Source organism: Vombatus ursinus, unplaced genomic scaffold (assembly GCF_900497805.2).
Source record: "Vombatus ursinus unplaced genomic scaffold, bare-nosed wombat genome assembly UNPS02012811.1, whole genome shotgun sequence".
Classification (NCBI taxonomy): Eukaryota; Metazoa; Chordata; class Mammalia; order Diprotodontia; family Vombatidae; genus Vombatus; species Vombatus ursinus.
This window is the reverse complement of record NW_020952589.1, coordinates 170,786-188,446: the sequence shown is the minus strand read 5'-3', so window position 1 is coordinate 188,446 and position 17,661 is coordinate 170,786.

Sequence of the window (17,661 nt, the reverse complement as noted above, 5' to 3'; positions counted from 1 at the left end):
CCCTACTATGTGCCAGGCGCTGTGCTAAGCCCAGGGGATGAAAGGAAACGCCAAAGAGAGTCGGGACTCCCAAGGAGCTCACAGTCCAATGCAGGGAGATGACATGCAAATAACTCTGTACAAACAAGCTATTAGGAGGCAGCCGTCGCCTCCAGACCTTCCTGGCGCCACGGCTACTTCACTACCCACTACACTAGGCTGCTTCTCAGATGTACCAGGGACAGAGAGGAGACAAGGAGCCAGGAGATCTGAGCCAGGGAACAGATACTTCCTCAGAGCTTGGGGGACCCAGGGAGGGAGATGACAAACCCCAGGTAATAAATGGGGATTGGGAGGGAGTTCTGAAGCTTGGGCAGTGGAGAAAACCATGGGGTTAGAGAAGGTGATCAAGAAACAAAAACTTGGGAGGGCTGGGATACCTCAAGGAAGCCAAGCAGGAACTGTGTCCCCAGAACAAGGAGCGGCCAGTTCATGGAGTTTTTGTGAGTGGAATCCAAACACTCCACTAAGTCTGGGTTCAGGTGCCGGTGAGAATAGTATTCATCTGGAATCGAGGAGCAGTGATTTTCTCAGAGTCAAAATAGCTGGGCTACTTTTTGTAGGAGCCCATGAACTTGAAATGAAAGTGGGTGTCCATCACTTGGGGAATGGTTCAACATAGAAGAAGAAGGTATTTCCTTTTTTTTTTTTTTTTTTTGGCTAGGCAATGGGGTTAAGTGACTTGCCCAGGATCACACAGTGTTCTGTGTCCTCCTGAATCCAGGGCCGGTGCTCTATTCACTGCACCACCTAACTGCCCCCAAGATACTATTTCTAAAGCACTTTCTAAACCTTAAAGCACTATAGAAATGTCAGCTATTGTTGTTGTCACTGAACAAATTGTAACATTACATCATAGGGAATAAGGAGTGTGAGGAATGCCAAGAAGCATGGGAAGATTTGCATCAACTGATGAAGAACCAGGATAACACATTGATCATAACAATGTAAACAAAAGGGACAATAAAAGAAAGCCATGTTATCGTAATGACTAGCCTTGCTTCCAGAGAAGAAATGAGGGAATGTATATTCCTCCTTTCCGTGAAAAAGATGGGGAACCCAGGCTATGGAATGCTGTACATAATGTTAGATGTGGTCACTGCTGATGTCTGTTTTGCTTAACAGTTTTCTCTTTGACCTCAGGAGGTGGGAAGTGGGAGGCAGGAGGTCTACTCACAAACAGTTATGATATAAAAGCCAAAGGCATCAATAAAACTTTTTTTTTAAAGAAAGAAAAGAAATAGGTCAGCATTCAACTATGAGGTGAGGACAGAATGGTCCCAAATACTTGCTTACAGAAAAAAACAACCAATCTGGGGCATTAAACAGGGACATTTCGAAGTAACGCCAGCTCCCATTTTTCTAGTATTTTAAGATTTGCAAAAAACAAACCTGTAAGGGAGGTGGTACAAGTTATTTTTTATGCCCATTTTGCACAGAGAGGTTAAATGATTTGTCGAGAGCCACCCAGCTAGGAATTACCAAAATTAGGGTTCTAATGCTCTCTTTATTACTTTGCACTGATCCCCAGGCTCTGCAATGCTTCCAGCTGAGCCAAGTTAACTTAGGGACATGACACTACCCCCAAACAGGGAGACCTCTAACAAGCTATTCTGGGGCCAGGGCCAAGCAGCACAAAGCATGCCCTCAAGTCAACTTTGGAAGACAAATTCGACTAAAGGGAATAGAGACCCCAGGAGAAAGTTCCTCAAAGCTACTGATGGGGTGGGGGTGGGGGAAGCAGAATGAAGACTGAACAAAGAATATCTCACCCAGGGGCAGCCATCTGTTAGCTTCTGATCGTAATGAATTGTTCTCACTAATAAGAGATTAAGTTTAGTTCTTTCCTCATTATTGAAGGAGTGTCAGAGCAATCAGCACCCTCCAAATATTGGTGCCCTAGGACAAGACCCCTGTTGGACTAGCTAAATCACAGTTTTACATATAAAGTGCTGGGAGGGGAGCCTCCCTCCACTCACTCTGCAGCCTCCAGGTGTTGGGGTAGGTTAAAATAGTCTGTGTTCTTTACACATTTGGCTCTATATCTTTATGGCCCTGTGGGAAAAGTGAAGGGGAGGAGGATGGACTAAATAACCTTTAAGGTCCCTTCCTGGCTAGATCTAAGATCCTAATCTCTGGAGAAAAAAAAAAGATCTGGAATCAATATTTAGAGAAATTCTCCCTTGGAGGCAGTGGGCCTACAATCAGGAAGACAAGTTCAAATCCCACCTCAGACTCGTACCAACTGTGACTGGGCAAAGTCATTTAACCTCTGCCTTGGTTTACTAAACTGTAAAATGGGAATCATAACCCGCACTTACCTCACAGGGTTGTGGTGAGGATTGACTGAGATAATATTTGTAATGTGCTTAGTGCGGTACCTGGTACATAGTAGTCACTTCATAAATGTGTATTCTCTCCCTTTCCCTTCTTCATCCATCTCTAGTAGAGGCAGCGGAAAGGAGGGTAGCTAGACTTACACGTAAGGGGAACAGTTAGCTGCTTAACTGCGTGATTTTCAGGGACTGAGGGAGAGCCACCCTGCCCCCCCCATTAGACCTTGGGAGGAGGTGAGAGGTCATGCAGTCCAGTCACTTCATCTGACAGGGCACTAAGGCTCAGAGAGGGGAGGGGACTTAAAATCACAGATCTAGAACCAGGACAGACTTCAGAGGCGGGCTACTTTGATCCTGATTGAACAGATCTGGCAACTGAGGCTCGGGAATGTTACTTGCTTTCAAGGTAACACAGGCAGTGACTGGCAGAGCTAAGTCTTGAACCTAAATCTCTTGCCTTTCAGTCTAGGGGTGGGGGTGGGGCCTCGAATCCAAACATCACAGAACAAGCCGCCTTAATAAAAGAATTTGCTCTGTGAAACTTGGACTTGATCAAAAGGCCGCACCCAAGGACCTAGAACACCACAGGTTCCCCACTCCTGGTAGGTGTTTTTTGTCACAAGACATTCCCTTCCCCTGCTGAGGTACCAGCTGCCTGGTACCTCAAATGGTACTGACCCTCAAGGCTTCTCCCCTGGAGCCCCTGGGATGCCAAGGTCCCCAGGAAAGGTCATGTTTGAAACTTCTCTGGCCCACCTGTCCAGGTGGAGGAGTGTCACAGCAGGCTTTGCTGGCGAATCACAAAAGCCCTGGTTTGATGTATGTGTGGGTGGGGAGTGGGGGGAAGACTGAAATGGGGGAGGGGGAAGCTCCAGCAGCAGGGGTCCCACTTCAAAGGTTCACCCTCCCAAGAGCCCAGGGAGACAAACCAGATTCCAGCTGCACAATGATGGGAGAATTGAGATCCCTGCTTGAGAATCAGAGGGTGATGACCTTAATGGGGAAAAGAGGAGGGCTTGGCAACTGTGTTTCTGTCTGCCCCCATTTCCCTTTCTTGCCCTTCCCTCTCTGGCATTTTCTTCACTCCATTCAGGCCCACAAGGCCTGTGCTTCTTCGCTCCTCCCCACCCTCCCCACCGGCATCCAGCCCTGCTCTCAGAAGAGGCTTTGGGATCAGTTATCTCAAAAGAGTATTGCTCTTGGACTCAGGAAATATGGGTTTATATCCCAGAATCAATACTTACTAGTTGTGCTAACTTGGGAAAATCACAACCTCTCTGAGTCTCAGTTTTTTTATCTGGAAAAAAAAAAGAGAATACTATTGTTTTTCACACTCTACCTGTCTAACAAGGTTGCTATAAGGCAAGGATTTTGTAGGGTAGCTAGGTTGTGCAGTAGACAGAGACTGGGCCTGGAGTCGGGAAGACCTGAGCTCAAATCCAGCCTTACTAGCTATGTGACCCTAGGTAAGTCACTTAACCCTGCTTCCTTCGCTTTCCTCATCTGTAAAATGAGCTGGAGAAGGAAATGACAAACCACTCCAGTATCTTTGCCTAGAAAATCCCACATGGGGTCACCGAGAGTTTGGACATGACTGAAAGGACTGAACAATAACAAGGACTCTGTAAAGTTTGAAGCACTATTAAAAGTGAGTTATTAGCCAATGACCTCTTAGTATGACTCAGTCAGTCCCTAGGCTCCCCCACTCAGGGCCTTGTAAATCCTCAACCTGAGCCTTCCCTTCAGGATGAAAAGTTCCTTTCTACGGCAAGGGGATCACAGGCTATGGAAAGATTTGGGAGGCAGCCTTCCCCACCCTATCATGCATTTCATTTCATGGAAGCTTTTGCTCTTGTCAATCCCTCTGAGCTATTGACTGATCAGGACTTAAGGTATCATCCCTTTCAAATTATTTGATTTTAAAAGTGGAATTTTGAAGGTCTGAAGGAATGGAGCTCTAATATTGGAATCCAGTAACATATTAAACCAATAGGAGAGATATTTGAATCATAGAATCTCAGAATTGGAAGAGATCTCAGAGGCCCGCTCACCCTGCCTTTGCTTGAAGACCTCCAGTGACAAGGAATTCACTACCACCCACAGCAGCCCATTCCACTTTTGCTCAGCTCTAATTGTTAGGAACCTTTCCCTCATATGGAGCCCCAAAATGTGCCTCCATTCCCTGTTCTGCCTTCACTGGCCAAGCTTTTCCCTGTGACAGCCCTTCAAATATAGGAAAGCTGTTCTATCAGAATCCCCCTAAGTCTGTTCTTCTCCAGGGTAAATGTTTCTAGTTCCTTCAAACTGACCCTTCAAGGGCTTGGTCTCCAGTCCTCTCGCCATCGTGTCTGCCCTTTGCTGGGCATGCTGCAGCTTGTCAATGCCCTTCCTAAAATGTGGTGCCTAGAGCTGAACCTAATACATCAGGTACACTCTAATTAATTAGGGTAAAAGGCAATGGGACCATGGCCTCTCCTGACCTGGATTCTCGGACTTTCTCCATGGAGCTGAGGATCACACTATCTCTTTCAGGGAGGCCTCATGGGAGTGGGGGGCCCTTATATCATAGCATATGGTGCACTACTTGCTGTAAGGCTGACATGTCTCAGAGAGAAGTTCATTGGAATTGGAGTCACCAATGGGTGACTTTGGGGTCTTACCCACAAGTTCCCAGTATTTGTTCAGGGCTGAGGATGGGTGGGTGAGAGAATGGCATGGACCCAGGCTTACCTTCTCCTAGATTTAGCTCCTTGGGACTAGAGGTTTCAGGTCTCTCAAAATGGAAACTCCTGAGCCTTCCCAGCTCTCACTATGCTCAGGCATTGAGGGAGCCACAGTAACCCCAGGCAACAAGTTCCATGTAAACTGTCCTCTCCCATTGGGATGGTGAAACTACCTCAGAGGGGGAGGGACCAGGGAGGAGGAGGAAGAGAAAGAGAAAGAGACAATAAACCAAGCAGTAGGGCCTGCCCTCCCACAGCCTGAGTCTTTGACTTGATAGAGCTATTTTTATTGCCACTAGTGCTTGCCAAGATCACAATGAGAAAGAGGCTAGTGTGACCCTGGTTGGAGGCGAGATTTGGGAGTGGGTTGGGAAAGTTACTCTTTGCCTGAGGATTTAAAAGTTGTATGGAGGAATGTAACTGGATTCAGAATCACATCCTAGGTTCAAATCCCTGTAGTTGCCACTTTCGAGCCTGTGGACAAACCATCCCCCCTCTCCAGGCCTCAGTTTCTTCATTTGTAAAATTGAAGGGTTGGACCCTAAAGTCTCTTCCAGCTCTAAATTTTATGTGTGATCCTATGATTTATTCTGAACTTCAATTCATTTTAGATGGGTCATTCCTTGAAGGAACTGGGGAAATTTAGCCTGGACAAAAGAAGATTTAGGGAAATATGATAACTGTCTTTGTATTTGAAGGGCTGCTGTCAGTATGGAAGAGGGACTGGACTTTTTCTGCTTAGACCCAGAAAGGCAGAATTAGGAGCAATTAGTGGGAGCTATGAGGGGGCAGGATGCTTTAGGATGGAATCAGGACTATGATGATGATAACAATAACAGCAATGATGGATTCCCAGAATCACAGATTATAAGGGACTAGAGAGGTCTTCCACCCCAGACCTCCCATTTGGCAGAGGAGAAAGGCGAGGCCTAAAGAAATACATTGACTTGCCTAAAGTCACTTGGGGACATTGTGGTAGAGCCAGAATTAGAAATCATGTCTCTGGAGCCTCATTGCAAGGGTTTACTTTGGTCACTATAAGGATGGCCAGAGTTAGGTCAGAAAGCTGAGGCTAACTCCTGGAAGATACTAGAAAGAACACTGTCCTGAGAGTCAGGAGTCCTGGCCTCCAGCCTCGCCTCTGCCTCTTACAAGTGTTTGAGCCCCTGCCTTGGCTGGGCTTCAGTTTCCCTTTTTGTACCGGCAGGGTGAGACTGCTCATCTCCCCTTTGTATTCCCACGGCCGCTACTTTTGTGTAGGGCTTTCCATCTCACCAGACTATTGCAATCTCCTTTCAGTTCGAATCCCTGCCTCAAGTCTCTCCCCTGCTCTCCTGTGCTGAACTGCCAACTTGGTATTCCTAAAGCACGGGTAGGTAGACCTCAGCCAAGCCCTGATCAAGAAGCTCGAGTGCTTCTGGGAGAAAATGCAAAGTTGTCAGTTTGACATTTGAAGCCTTTCACAATCTGGCTCCAGTCTGCCTTGGCAGGCTTAGCACACAGCACTTGCTTCATATATTTGTTGTTCCAGGAGAACTGGCCTAATTTGCTCAGACCAACCATCCTTTTCCCCGCTCACTTGGGTGCTTTTGTAACCTCATGTTACCCCATGCCTGGAAGGCATCTCTCCCTCACCTCTTAGACTCCCCAACTTCCTGGAGGGCTCAGCTTAAGGACCACCTTCTCCAGAAGCTTATCCTGAGGCCTCAAGTCAATAGTAGTGCCTTCCCCAACTCCACCCCATACCCCTGGAAACCTCTTTTTCTTGACTTACCCTTGCAGATGTCATTCCCCTCCTCTTCCTCAAAAAAATGTGAGCTTCTTGAGGGCAGGGACTGATTTTGTCTTCCCATCCTCAGTGCCGTGCAGGGCCTGGTTCAGAGTTGGCTTTTGGTAAATGCTTACTAAATGCACACAGAATACTGGGGGGTTGGATTTTACAATTTCTATGATCTACAATCTTATATTCTAAGAAATAATTCCACCGAGAGGCTTCTGGCTTAAGGAGGAGACAAGGGTATCTGTGGTCTGCCTTCTGTAGACCTTAGGTGTGATATCAAATCCCCTTAAACTTGAGGCAAGCATTCTGGCTGGGAGACAGGGAGAGCCACAGCCGAAGGAAAGGACTCTGGGGAAGAAAACTCCAGGGGTTGGGGGAGAGGACAGCTGCCACGCCTAAGGATGTGCACCATGGCTCCTTCCAAACTGCTGCCAGAATGGGCCTAAACAGTGGTAATTACCTCTGCTCAACCTTCTGTTGAACTCTTCCCAGAGCCCAGGGAATAAGTATAAGAGAGAAGTAGGGAGGCAGAAAGAGGACAATGTCATTCCTTGCATGTCCCTCCTCCATGTTTTTAAAAATATATTTTTGATATCTTTTGTTTTTACATCAACTAGATTTCCTCCTGTGTCCTTTCCCACTTCCTCTTCTCAGAGGGCCATCTCTCTAACTAGAAAAAAAGGAAGGAAGAAAGAATGAAAGGAGGGAGAGAGGGAAGGAAGGAAGGAGGGAAGGAAACAAGGAGGGAGGGAAGGAAGGAGAAAAGGAAGGAAAGATTTCTTAAATACCTACTATCTGCAAGGCACTATGCTAAGCACTTTAAATTGGTATCTCATTTAATTTCAAAACAACCCTGTGAGGTAGGTACTATTGTTATCTCCATTTTATAGTTGAAGAAACTGAGGCAGACAGTTTAAGTGTTTTGTCTAAGGTCACATAACTAATAGGTGTCTGAATCTGGATTTGAACTCAGTTATTTCTGATTCTAAGCCCAATGCTCTTCTCAGAGGCCATCTCTCTATCTAAAAAGAAAGGAAGGAAGAAAGAAAGAAAGAAAGGAGGGAGAGAGAGAAGGAGGGAAGGAAGGAAGAAAGAAAGGAAGGAAGGAATTTTAGAAAAGCCAATCAATATTGAATTTTTAAAAATCTGACAAATGCAATGCTCTACACCCAAGATTCCTGACCCCGTGAACTTGGGGATAAGAGTTAGAGGTGATTTGTAATACCTCTTCTTTTGGAGCCAAGCTTGTTCTTTATAATTTTACAGCACTTGATTTCCATCGCTTTGATTCAGCCGTTCTTTCCATTCACGTTGTTGTAATTTTTCTATCTATTCTTTTCTAAGCTCTGCTTCACTTTGCATCAGTTCATGTAAGGCTTCCCATGCCTTTTTGTATCCTTGTTGCTGTTATTTCTTACAGCAGAGTCATATTCTACTACATTCATGTGCCACAACCCTTCCCCACCAACACCTTTAACCTGGAGAAGAAAAGGTTCAAGGAGGAGGTGATACCTGTCTTCAAAGGCTGTCACCCTCTTCTAGAGGGATTAAATGTGTTCCCCTCGAGCCCAAAAGGCAGAGCTAGAGGAAATGGGGTATAACTTGCAAAAGATTAAATTTAGGTTTGATGCTGGAAAAAAACTGACAACTTCCTAAAAATAAGAGATTTAGCAACTAATTGGATACAAGAGTTGAGTTGAGGGAAAAAGGCAACAGATGAAGATGAGTGAGCTTGTGAATTTGGACAAATAAAATAATAGCTAATATTTATATAGCATTCTAAGGTTTGAAAATTATTTTGCAGATATTTTCTTATTTGAACCTTACCATAACCCTGTCAGGCTGTGGCCAAAGAGAGTTAAGTGACTTGCCCAGGGTCACACAGCTAGTCAGTATCTAAGATGGGATTTTAACTCAGGTCTTCCTAACTCCAAGTCCAGCACACTATCCTTTATGCCACCTGTGGTTGCTGTGTCCAAAGAGGACCAATGGCACTAGCTGTCTCACTGAAGGACAGTGGTATCTGCCACAGAAAGAAGGTAGGTCTGGGGAAGAAAGATAATGAATTTTGTTTTGGACATGTTAAGTTTGTGTTGCCTATGGAACATTCTGTTTGAAATGTCTACTAGGCAGTTGGTGGTGGAGGAACTAAAGGTCAACAGAAAGACAAGGACTGGATATATACAGACTCATCTTCAGAGAGAAGAGAATTGAGTCTGTGGAAGCAGATGAGGTCACAAAGAGAGAGAGAGACAGAGAGAGACAGAGAGAGAGCGCGAGAGAGAGTGCTTAGGACACAGGGTCTTGGAGCCCAGCTGAGGGGGTGGTATGACATGGATAATGATTGACAAAGGAGACTGAGAAGCACTAATCAGAGAGGTAGGAGGACAACCAAGAGAGCAGCATAGTGTGATGAAACCCCAGAGAAGTATCCAAAAGGAGTCACAGGATCTTAGAGTTGGAAAGAATCTCAGGGACCATTAACCTTATCCAAGCAGAGATCATTTCTATAACCCTGACAATTCTTCGGACAGCTTCTGGCACACAGTAGGCATTTAGTAAAGTTGATTGACTAATTGACTTACTGACTTAAGGTTTTCATCAGTAGCATCCCACTACCTTCTGAGGCAGTTCTATCGATTTTGAAACAGCTTTAATTATCAGGAAGGTATTCCTTTCATTGAACTTAAGTCTGAAGCTTCTAACCATGTACTTTGTTCTGCCCTCTGGGGCCAAGCAGAATGAGTCCAGTCCATCTTCCACATGACAGCCCATTAAATGATTGAAACCGGTTATGAGGCTCCTCCCAAAGCTGCTCTTGTCTGAGTTAAACATTCCCAGTTTTTTCATCTGATCCTCACCTGGCATGATTTCCAATGCCCTCACCATCCTTTAATGTGATTCTTGGAATGATGTCCCCAGTTTACCAATGTCTTCCCTAAAATGCAGTGATCCAAACTAAACACAGTCTCCATGTGTATTCTGACCAGGGTACAGTGGAATGGAATACAGGGATTCTATCCTTTTTCATTCAGGATACCATACTTGTATTGGTGTTGCTGAAAAGACATTAGCTTTGAGGGCTGCCATGTTGGCTCTCACTGTGCTTCAGTTCCACTGACACAGGTCTATTTTTTACATAACCATTTGTCTAGTCACATCTCCCCTACTAGGGGGAGTGGGGGTGAATGGTATAATGGAAAGAGTAGCCTCAGGAGGTCTGGGTTCCTTTCTATCTTTAACACTCAGTAGATGTGTGACTCCAAACAAATCATACTCAGAGCCTAGTTTTTCTCAACAGAAGATGGGATAATAACACTGGTATTAGCGTACCTATCTCTATGATGCAAGTACTTGCTAAGCCTTAAGTTGATATAGAATCATGAAACATAAATTGTACATTTTAGTTCATCAATCTGCACAGGATTTGAGAAAACAAAAATGGAGGCCATTCACCAAGAGCTTGCTCTTCTCCCTGCCTCCTCATCTCACATCACTCATGCATCTTCCCCACTTTTTCCCTCCTTTGACCATCACATAAAAGGTGACTTTTCTCCCTGCCAAGGTCAACCTTCTACAAGTACTCTCCTGTCTTGTAATACTACACCTATCTCTATGATTCTATAGGAGTTCTTTCCTGCCTCCCCTTCCCCAGATACTAGTGCCTTCTCTCTGAGATGACCTTCCTTTTACACTATATCTATCCTTTTTGCTCCTAGTTGTTGGCATGTTTTCTCCCTCCACAGACTGTGAGGCAGTCTTTGAAGGCAAAGACTGATTTTTGCCCTTCCTTTGATCTCTAGGACTTAACACAGTTCCTGGCACATAATAAGCCTTTATAAATGCTGATTGAGTGAATGACCGATGGGGAACTCCCGGGTCTCGAAACTGCCTATACTAATGTGGGTTGTCATCTTCTTCCCTACCAACTGGCAAGCCAGTTTAGTTGAAGTCACCCTGAGGGAGAGACAAAATGCAGTATATGGTTGGGAAGTAAGACCACCACCTTGACTACCATATCCCCTCAGACCCTGAGGGAGACAACCCAAGAATAGCAGCAGGCCAGACTGCTCACGGCTCTCATTCCAGGAATGAACAATTAATGAGATGTAACCTGTCTTCTTCTTTCTTCTTTTCCTTCCTTCCTTTTTTTAGTTCCAAATTCTCTCCCTCCCTCACCCAATGGAAAGGCAAGTAAAACAAAACCCATTACAAATATGTATAATCATGCAAAACAAATTTCCTCATTAGCCATGTTCAGAAAGAAAGAAAGAAGAGAAGAGAAAATATGCTTCATCTGTGCTGAGCCAATCAGCACTCTATCTGGAGGTGGATAGCACATTTCATCATGAGTCCTAGTGGTTGGTCATTGTATTAATCAGAGTTCCTAAGTCTTTTATAGTTGATTATCTTTAAAATGTTGTTGTTACTCTATAAATTGTTCTCCTGGTTCTGCTCACTTCATTCTGAATCAGTTCATACATGTGAGAAATAATTCATTTGGACCCCTACTCTATTCCAATCAGGATTAGTTTTTTGGGGGGCTAGGCAATTGGGGTTAAGTGACTTGCCCAGGGTCACACAGCTAGTGAGTGTCAAGTATCTGAGACTGGATTTGAACTCTGGTCCTCCTGACTCTAAGGCCAGAGCACTATCCACTGTGCCACCTACCTGCCCCCCCTTCATTGTTTCTTGTAGCACAAGGGTATTCCATCACATTCATATACCATATCTTGTTCGTCCATTCCCCAACTGATAGGTATTCCTTCAGCTTCTAATTCTTTGCCAAAACAAAAAGAGCAGCTATGAATATTTTTGTACATATAAGTCCTTTTCCTGTTTCTCTGATGCACAGTTAGCAGTCTTTGGGGCATAGTTCCAAATTGCTCTCCAGAATGACTGGATTAGTTCACAGATACAACCGTGCATGAGTGTACTAATGCTTCTCTATCATTCACCATTTTCCTTTCCTGTCATCTTAGTCAATCTGATGTGTATGAGATGGTATCACAGAGTTATTTTGATTTGCATTTCTCTAATTATTAGCAATTTAGAGCATTTTTTATATAACTGTTGATAGCTTTAATGTCTTCCTCCAAAACCTACCTGTTTATATCCTTTAACCATTTGTCAATTGGGAAATGGCTATTATCCTTGTAAATTTGACTCAATTCCCTATATATTTTCGAACCAAGCCCTTTATTAGAGAAACTTGTTGCAAAGATTTTTTTCTTCAAGTTTCCTGCATTTCTTCTAATTTTAGTTACATTGGTTTTGTTTATGCAAAAACATTTTAATTTCATATAATCAAAATTATTCATTTTACCTCCTGTGAACTTCTCTCTCTTCTGGTAACTACTTCTGCAGGTGCTACATCCCCTATCTCCTCAGTAGCCACAGCTACTGAAGACCCAAAAAAGAAATTTTCCATGACCAAAGTTGTTAGTACTGTCATATGATTCAAGATATAGAGCGAGTGTGATTTTTAACAGTGGAAATAATAGTAAATGCATTACCATTCACTTTGTTGCCATACCCTAAGAATCATTAGACCCTTACACATGGAATTTCCTATATGTGTTGTCTCCCTCAGAATATGAACTCTTTGAAGGAAAGGGTTATCTTGTTTTTCTATTTGTGTTCCTAATTTTTCATTCCTTCATTCTTTCTTGCTGTGCTTCTGCCTCTCTCGACTTCATCACCAGGCTTCCCCCTTGGGTGCCCCCATTTTTCAGTTCTCTCCTTGCGTGTTATCTTCTCCCATTGAAATGTAGCCTCCTTGAGGCTAAGGACATGTTTGACATCTCTGGTTTAGAGCACTGGGAAGTTAAGTGACTTGTCCAGAGTTTGTGTGACTTGAACTCAGGTCTTCCTAACTTTGAGGCCAGTGAGCCACCTGCTATGCCTTGCTGCCTCTGACATACACAAAATAGATATAAGAATCCTGGATTTGGAGTCAGAGGTCCTGGGTCCAGAAGACTTCTAAGGCCCCTTCTAGCTCTAAATCTATAACCCCATGATCCTCTCCTCTCCCTGTGAGATCCTTTGTGCTAGTGCCAGTTTTATCTTAAGAAACTCCACCCCCAGGTTACCATTGCCATGATCTATCTCCTCCACTCATACTTGTATGCTTCTGGAGAATAGTGCCTACCAGGTCTACCAAAAAATTTATGTTAGCTATTCTTTACTGCATTCCACCTGTTGTAATGCAATTATTTTGTTCTTTCATGATTGCCTCCTTCTAAAGCTCATTACAGCAACTATTCGAAACTTTCTTTTCTTTCCTCAAATCCCCAGTAACCACTCCTCTTCTCTCTCCCTCTCTGCAAAAGACCCAACCATGACTTCTGTCTTTCCTCCTAATCAATGCCTCAAAACCCCTTTACCCCATTCCCCATTCTGCCCTGAGAAGCGAGGGCTCTTTTACTTTCGTTCTTGTTCCTACCCTTCAAGTCTCCACCAGGAGCTTGCCACCTCGATCATCCCTCTCTCTCATCCACTGGCTCCTTCCCTGCCACCTACAATGATGCCCAGGTCCCCCCAACCCATCTTTAAAATTCTGTCACTTGACCCTCTAATCCTCTCAAACTTTTCCCCTCTATCTCTCCTCCCTTTCATAGTCAAATTCCAAGAAAGGATTGTTACACTCTTTGCTGTAATTATTTTATTATTTCTCAGTCACTTGGCAAACCCCTTACGATCAGGCTTCAGATCCCGTTACTCAACTAAAGATAGTCTCTTTAAAGTTTCATTTTTTGTTGATATCTTTTTTTAAGCATCACCTTCATTTCCAAATGTCTCTCTTCCTCCCTTCTACATAGAGCCATGTTTTATAACAAAGAGTTAAAAAGAAAAAAAATAGTTCATCAAAATTAACCAATACAGGAATCTAGTTTGACAGCAGACACGCTCCATGCTCACAGTCCTTCACCTATCCTAAGGAGAGAGGGAGGGAGGTGTATTTTCTCATCATTTTAGGGGAAGTATCACTGGCCACAGTATTCCAGGAATCTCTTTTTTTGGTTGTTCTTTACATTTACACTGTTATAGTCATACCAACGACCTTTTAAGCCCTAACTCTAGCTCTCATCTTACTTGACCTCTGCAGCTTTTGACATCATTGGCCCCCTCCCCCTCCTCCTGAATTCTCTCTCCTTTCTTGGCTTTCGGGAGACAGCTCTGTATTTGTTTTCTCCTACCTGTCTGAGAGCTCCTTCTTCAAGGCCTTTGTTGTACCATCATCCATCTACCACTGACAAGCTTCAATGTCCCATAAGGCTCTGCCTTCAACCCTCTTCTCTACTCTCTCTACACACTTTCTCTTTCTCTCAATGACCTCATCAGCTCCCATGGGTTCAATTATTATCTCAACGCAGATAACTCTCAGCCCTCATAGCTCTCCTGAGCCCTAGCCCCACACTGCCAACTACGGAGTGGGGCGAGGAAGAATGGTACAGTGGAGAGCACATTGACTCTGGAGTCAAAAAACTAGGGTTCAAATCCTACCTCTTACACTTACTATCTGTGTGTCCTTGGGCACATCATTTTAACTCTATAGGACTCATCAGTTTCTTTTATGTATACAATAAGGGGCTTGGACTAAATGATGTCTAAGGTTCCTTGCAACTGTACATCTATGAACTGCAAGATGACCATAACTAGATGGTCCATCACCATTTCAAACTCCATGTAACCAAAATGGAGCTCATTATAGTTTACTCCCCAAACCATCCTTCCTCCACACTTCCCTGTTTCTGCTAAGGATACCACCAACTATTATCATCCTGCTTTCTATCTTTGTGTTCCCAGCCCCAAACACAGTTATTGGCAAATATTAATTAATAGTTAATAAAAATAATTAATAAAAAATAACTGATAAAAATTAATAAACTCTCCTAGTGTGCCCCGTGGCTGCCCCCCTTGGCATTGTGCTTCATATTGCAGAGGCAGCTCTGCGCAAGGGAAGCATAATCTACCACCCTTCCCAGCTTGCCCCCTAGCCATCAAAATGTACTCTGAGTGAAAGAGTGTGAAGAAATTGAGACTTGGCAGGTCACCTCTAAAAGGGGGCAGGCCCATTGTTTCAGCCTTCTTAGTCCACCAAGAGGAAAGAGCAGGTGTGCTTGTGACCCCTAGCTCAGGCTCTCTGGCAAACAGGACCCAAACACGAATTTTTGCATGACAATAAAAATATTGTTATTGCTGATGAGTGGGATGCTTGTACTGGCCATTTGCTTAGGACCTTACAGCTCATCCACATTTTCACACCTTCTCTCCTTAGAAAATAGCCCTTGGACACAGTGACAACACAATTCCAGAGGAAGGAGCCTGATGTCACCTCTTGCCAGAGAAGGGGATGGACTTGAAATGCAGAATGAGAGGACATTTTGGACATGGCCCCAATGTAGGAATTTATTTTAACTATGCATATACATCATGACTGTTTTCTTTTTCTTTATTGTTCAATGGGTAGGGATGGCAGAGAGAGAAAATATATTAAGAAAAAACAAAGGGGAAATGGCCCTTGAAATTAGACAGCTTAGAGATTATTACACCCATTTTATAGATGAGGAAATTGGTTTGACAAGGACATGTACCTACTAAGTGGTGGAATAAAGATTCAAACCTAGATCTTCTGATCTCTAGGCCAGGATTTTGTGATTTATTTATTTTTTTTCACCAAATCACCCTGATGAAATTTTTCCCTGGGAAGGACTCAGCTTCATCAGAAACACTGTGTCAGGGTGTCAGAGCACAGGAAAATACCTAGTAATAGTGAAAATGGAAGCCTTTCTGCAGCTCTCATAGCCAGTTGAGGAGGGTGGTCCCTCCAGAAGATCCTGCCCTCTCATGATGCTCAGTGACAGCTCCCCATTGGCACAACCCCTAGTCCCTGTGACCAGTGAAGGATTAGCAGGCATTGCTACATCATCTCAGCAGAGTAGAGTGAAGCCCGTACCCCCATGCAAGAGTACAAAGCAAACAGCATCACCATCCATAGAAAGTAACTTCTGGGAGGAAATGACTCCACAACTGGAAGGATCAGGAAAAAGGAGGTGGCATTCAGGCTGAGCACTGAAGGATACTAGGGATTCTAAGAGACAGAGATGAGGGCAGATGGCAAAGGCGTGGAGGTGGGAGAATCACACAGACACTCATCCACTGGCACATGCAGGATGATGAGATACAGGCTGGTGACTCAGGGGATGGAATAATCACCCAGGGCTTGGCTGGTATTGCATGTGGTGTTTTCAAAGGCCATGGCATTCTGAAGCCTATTTGAGGAGTCAGCCAGATAAAGAACCCCATTTCCCAGACAGCAGCCAAGGCTACATGAAGGGGTGACTGGCTCCAGCTGGCACACAGCTAGCTGCTCTGGCAGTGGTAAGAGGCCATTGATTTTGGTGGCAGAGGAAAGGGGGGCTTAGCTTCTTGGGGCTGAGGCTTTATGTCAGCCTTTAGCCCAGAGCAGTTTCTAACATTTCTTTTCTCCTTTCACCTCCTCTTCTGGACCAGGGGAAACATCCCTCCTCCCTTCTCCCCCAGTTCAGCTCCAGATGGGGGCACCTGGCAAGGTCGGTGTTTTCTGTCCATTCTCATGCCCAGCCACCCATGTGGACAAGGTGGTTGGGGCTTCTTGGCTTGACTCCTACGGAATGAGAAGGGCTAACAGGGCAGTTGTAGGGGGGCTAATTCCCACTGGAAGTGGGCCACGGTGTAATCAGTGGCTGCAGCGGGTTATGCCAAGGCTGTGGGTGACCTGGACAGGCTAGCACACGAAGGCCTTTGGCTCAGCGAGACATCATTTAACTGCAGACAGAAATCCTTGTGGAAATCCAGGTGCTCTCTTTACCTGCCTCAGGTCTTTGGTGAGAGGTAGTGTTGTGCAGTGGAAAGAACCACGGGCTTGGAGTCAGAAGATCTGAGTGGTACTAAGCTTTGGGCAAAGCTCTGGGCCTCAGTTTCCACCTCCTCAAGGGGTTGGTCTAGACTAGCTTCCTGTTTGGGTCTAGGAGAGGTCTTCAGGGAGCCCTTAATTAGGGAGACCATTTGTTCCCCCAAGTCTTTGGCATCCCCTGAGCAGAGAGCCCCCCTGGCTGCTGCTGCTATGGCCAGTCCAGAGGGGTCACTGAATGGCCGCCCAGAGGAAGTCTTAATTACCTAGCTTAGCAGACAAAGCACTGGCCAGGAGGCTTGGCAGAGGCAGGAACAGGTGTTGAAGGCTCCGAAACCTCCTCAGCCCCCGGAACTGTTACGGTGGGTGGAGCCAGCTGGACCTGGATAGGTGGTGAGCTCCCCATCCCTGCAGGTATTTAACCAGAAGATGGATGACCAGGCTGTATTGTAAGAAGGGATGGATTCCTGTTAAACTAGGAAGGAGGTGGCCTCAGAAGCCTCTTAGGGAGAGTCTTTCTGTTCTGAGATTCGGGGACCTGGAAGGGCAGGGAGGGGCTCCAATCGTGATATGAGTCACACACAACCCCAAGCAAATCTGGGGGTTGGCTAGAGGGAGACTGGGGCTGTCGCGACAAAGCCCGCCTTGCGGGTTCTTATACCTGGGGCATGTCGCGACAGACGACTGCAGCGCGGAGGTCGCGGTCCCTGTCCAGGTATGTCGCCACGTGGCGCCCAGAAGGGGAGGGCCACGGAGGCAAGTCCGGGAGCGGACGTTTAGGGAGCCAGCCCGCCAGAGGACCGGCCAGTCCTCCAGGAACACCGAGTGCCAGGATAGAGCGGCAGCGAGGAAGCGCCGCGGAGCCCCTCTAGGGACGGGGGCGGAGAG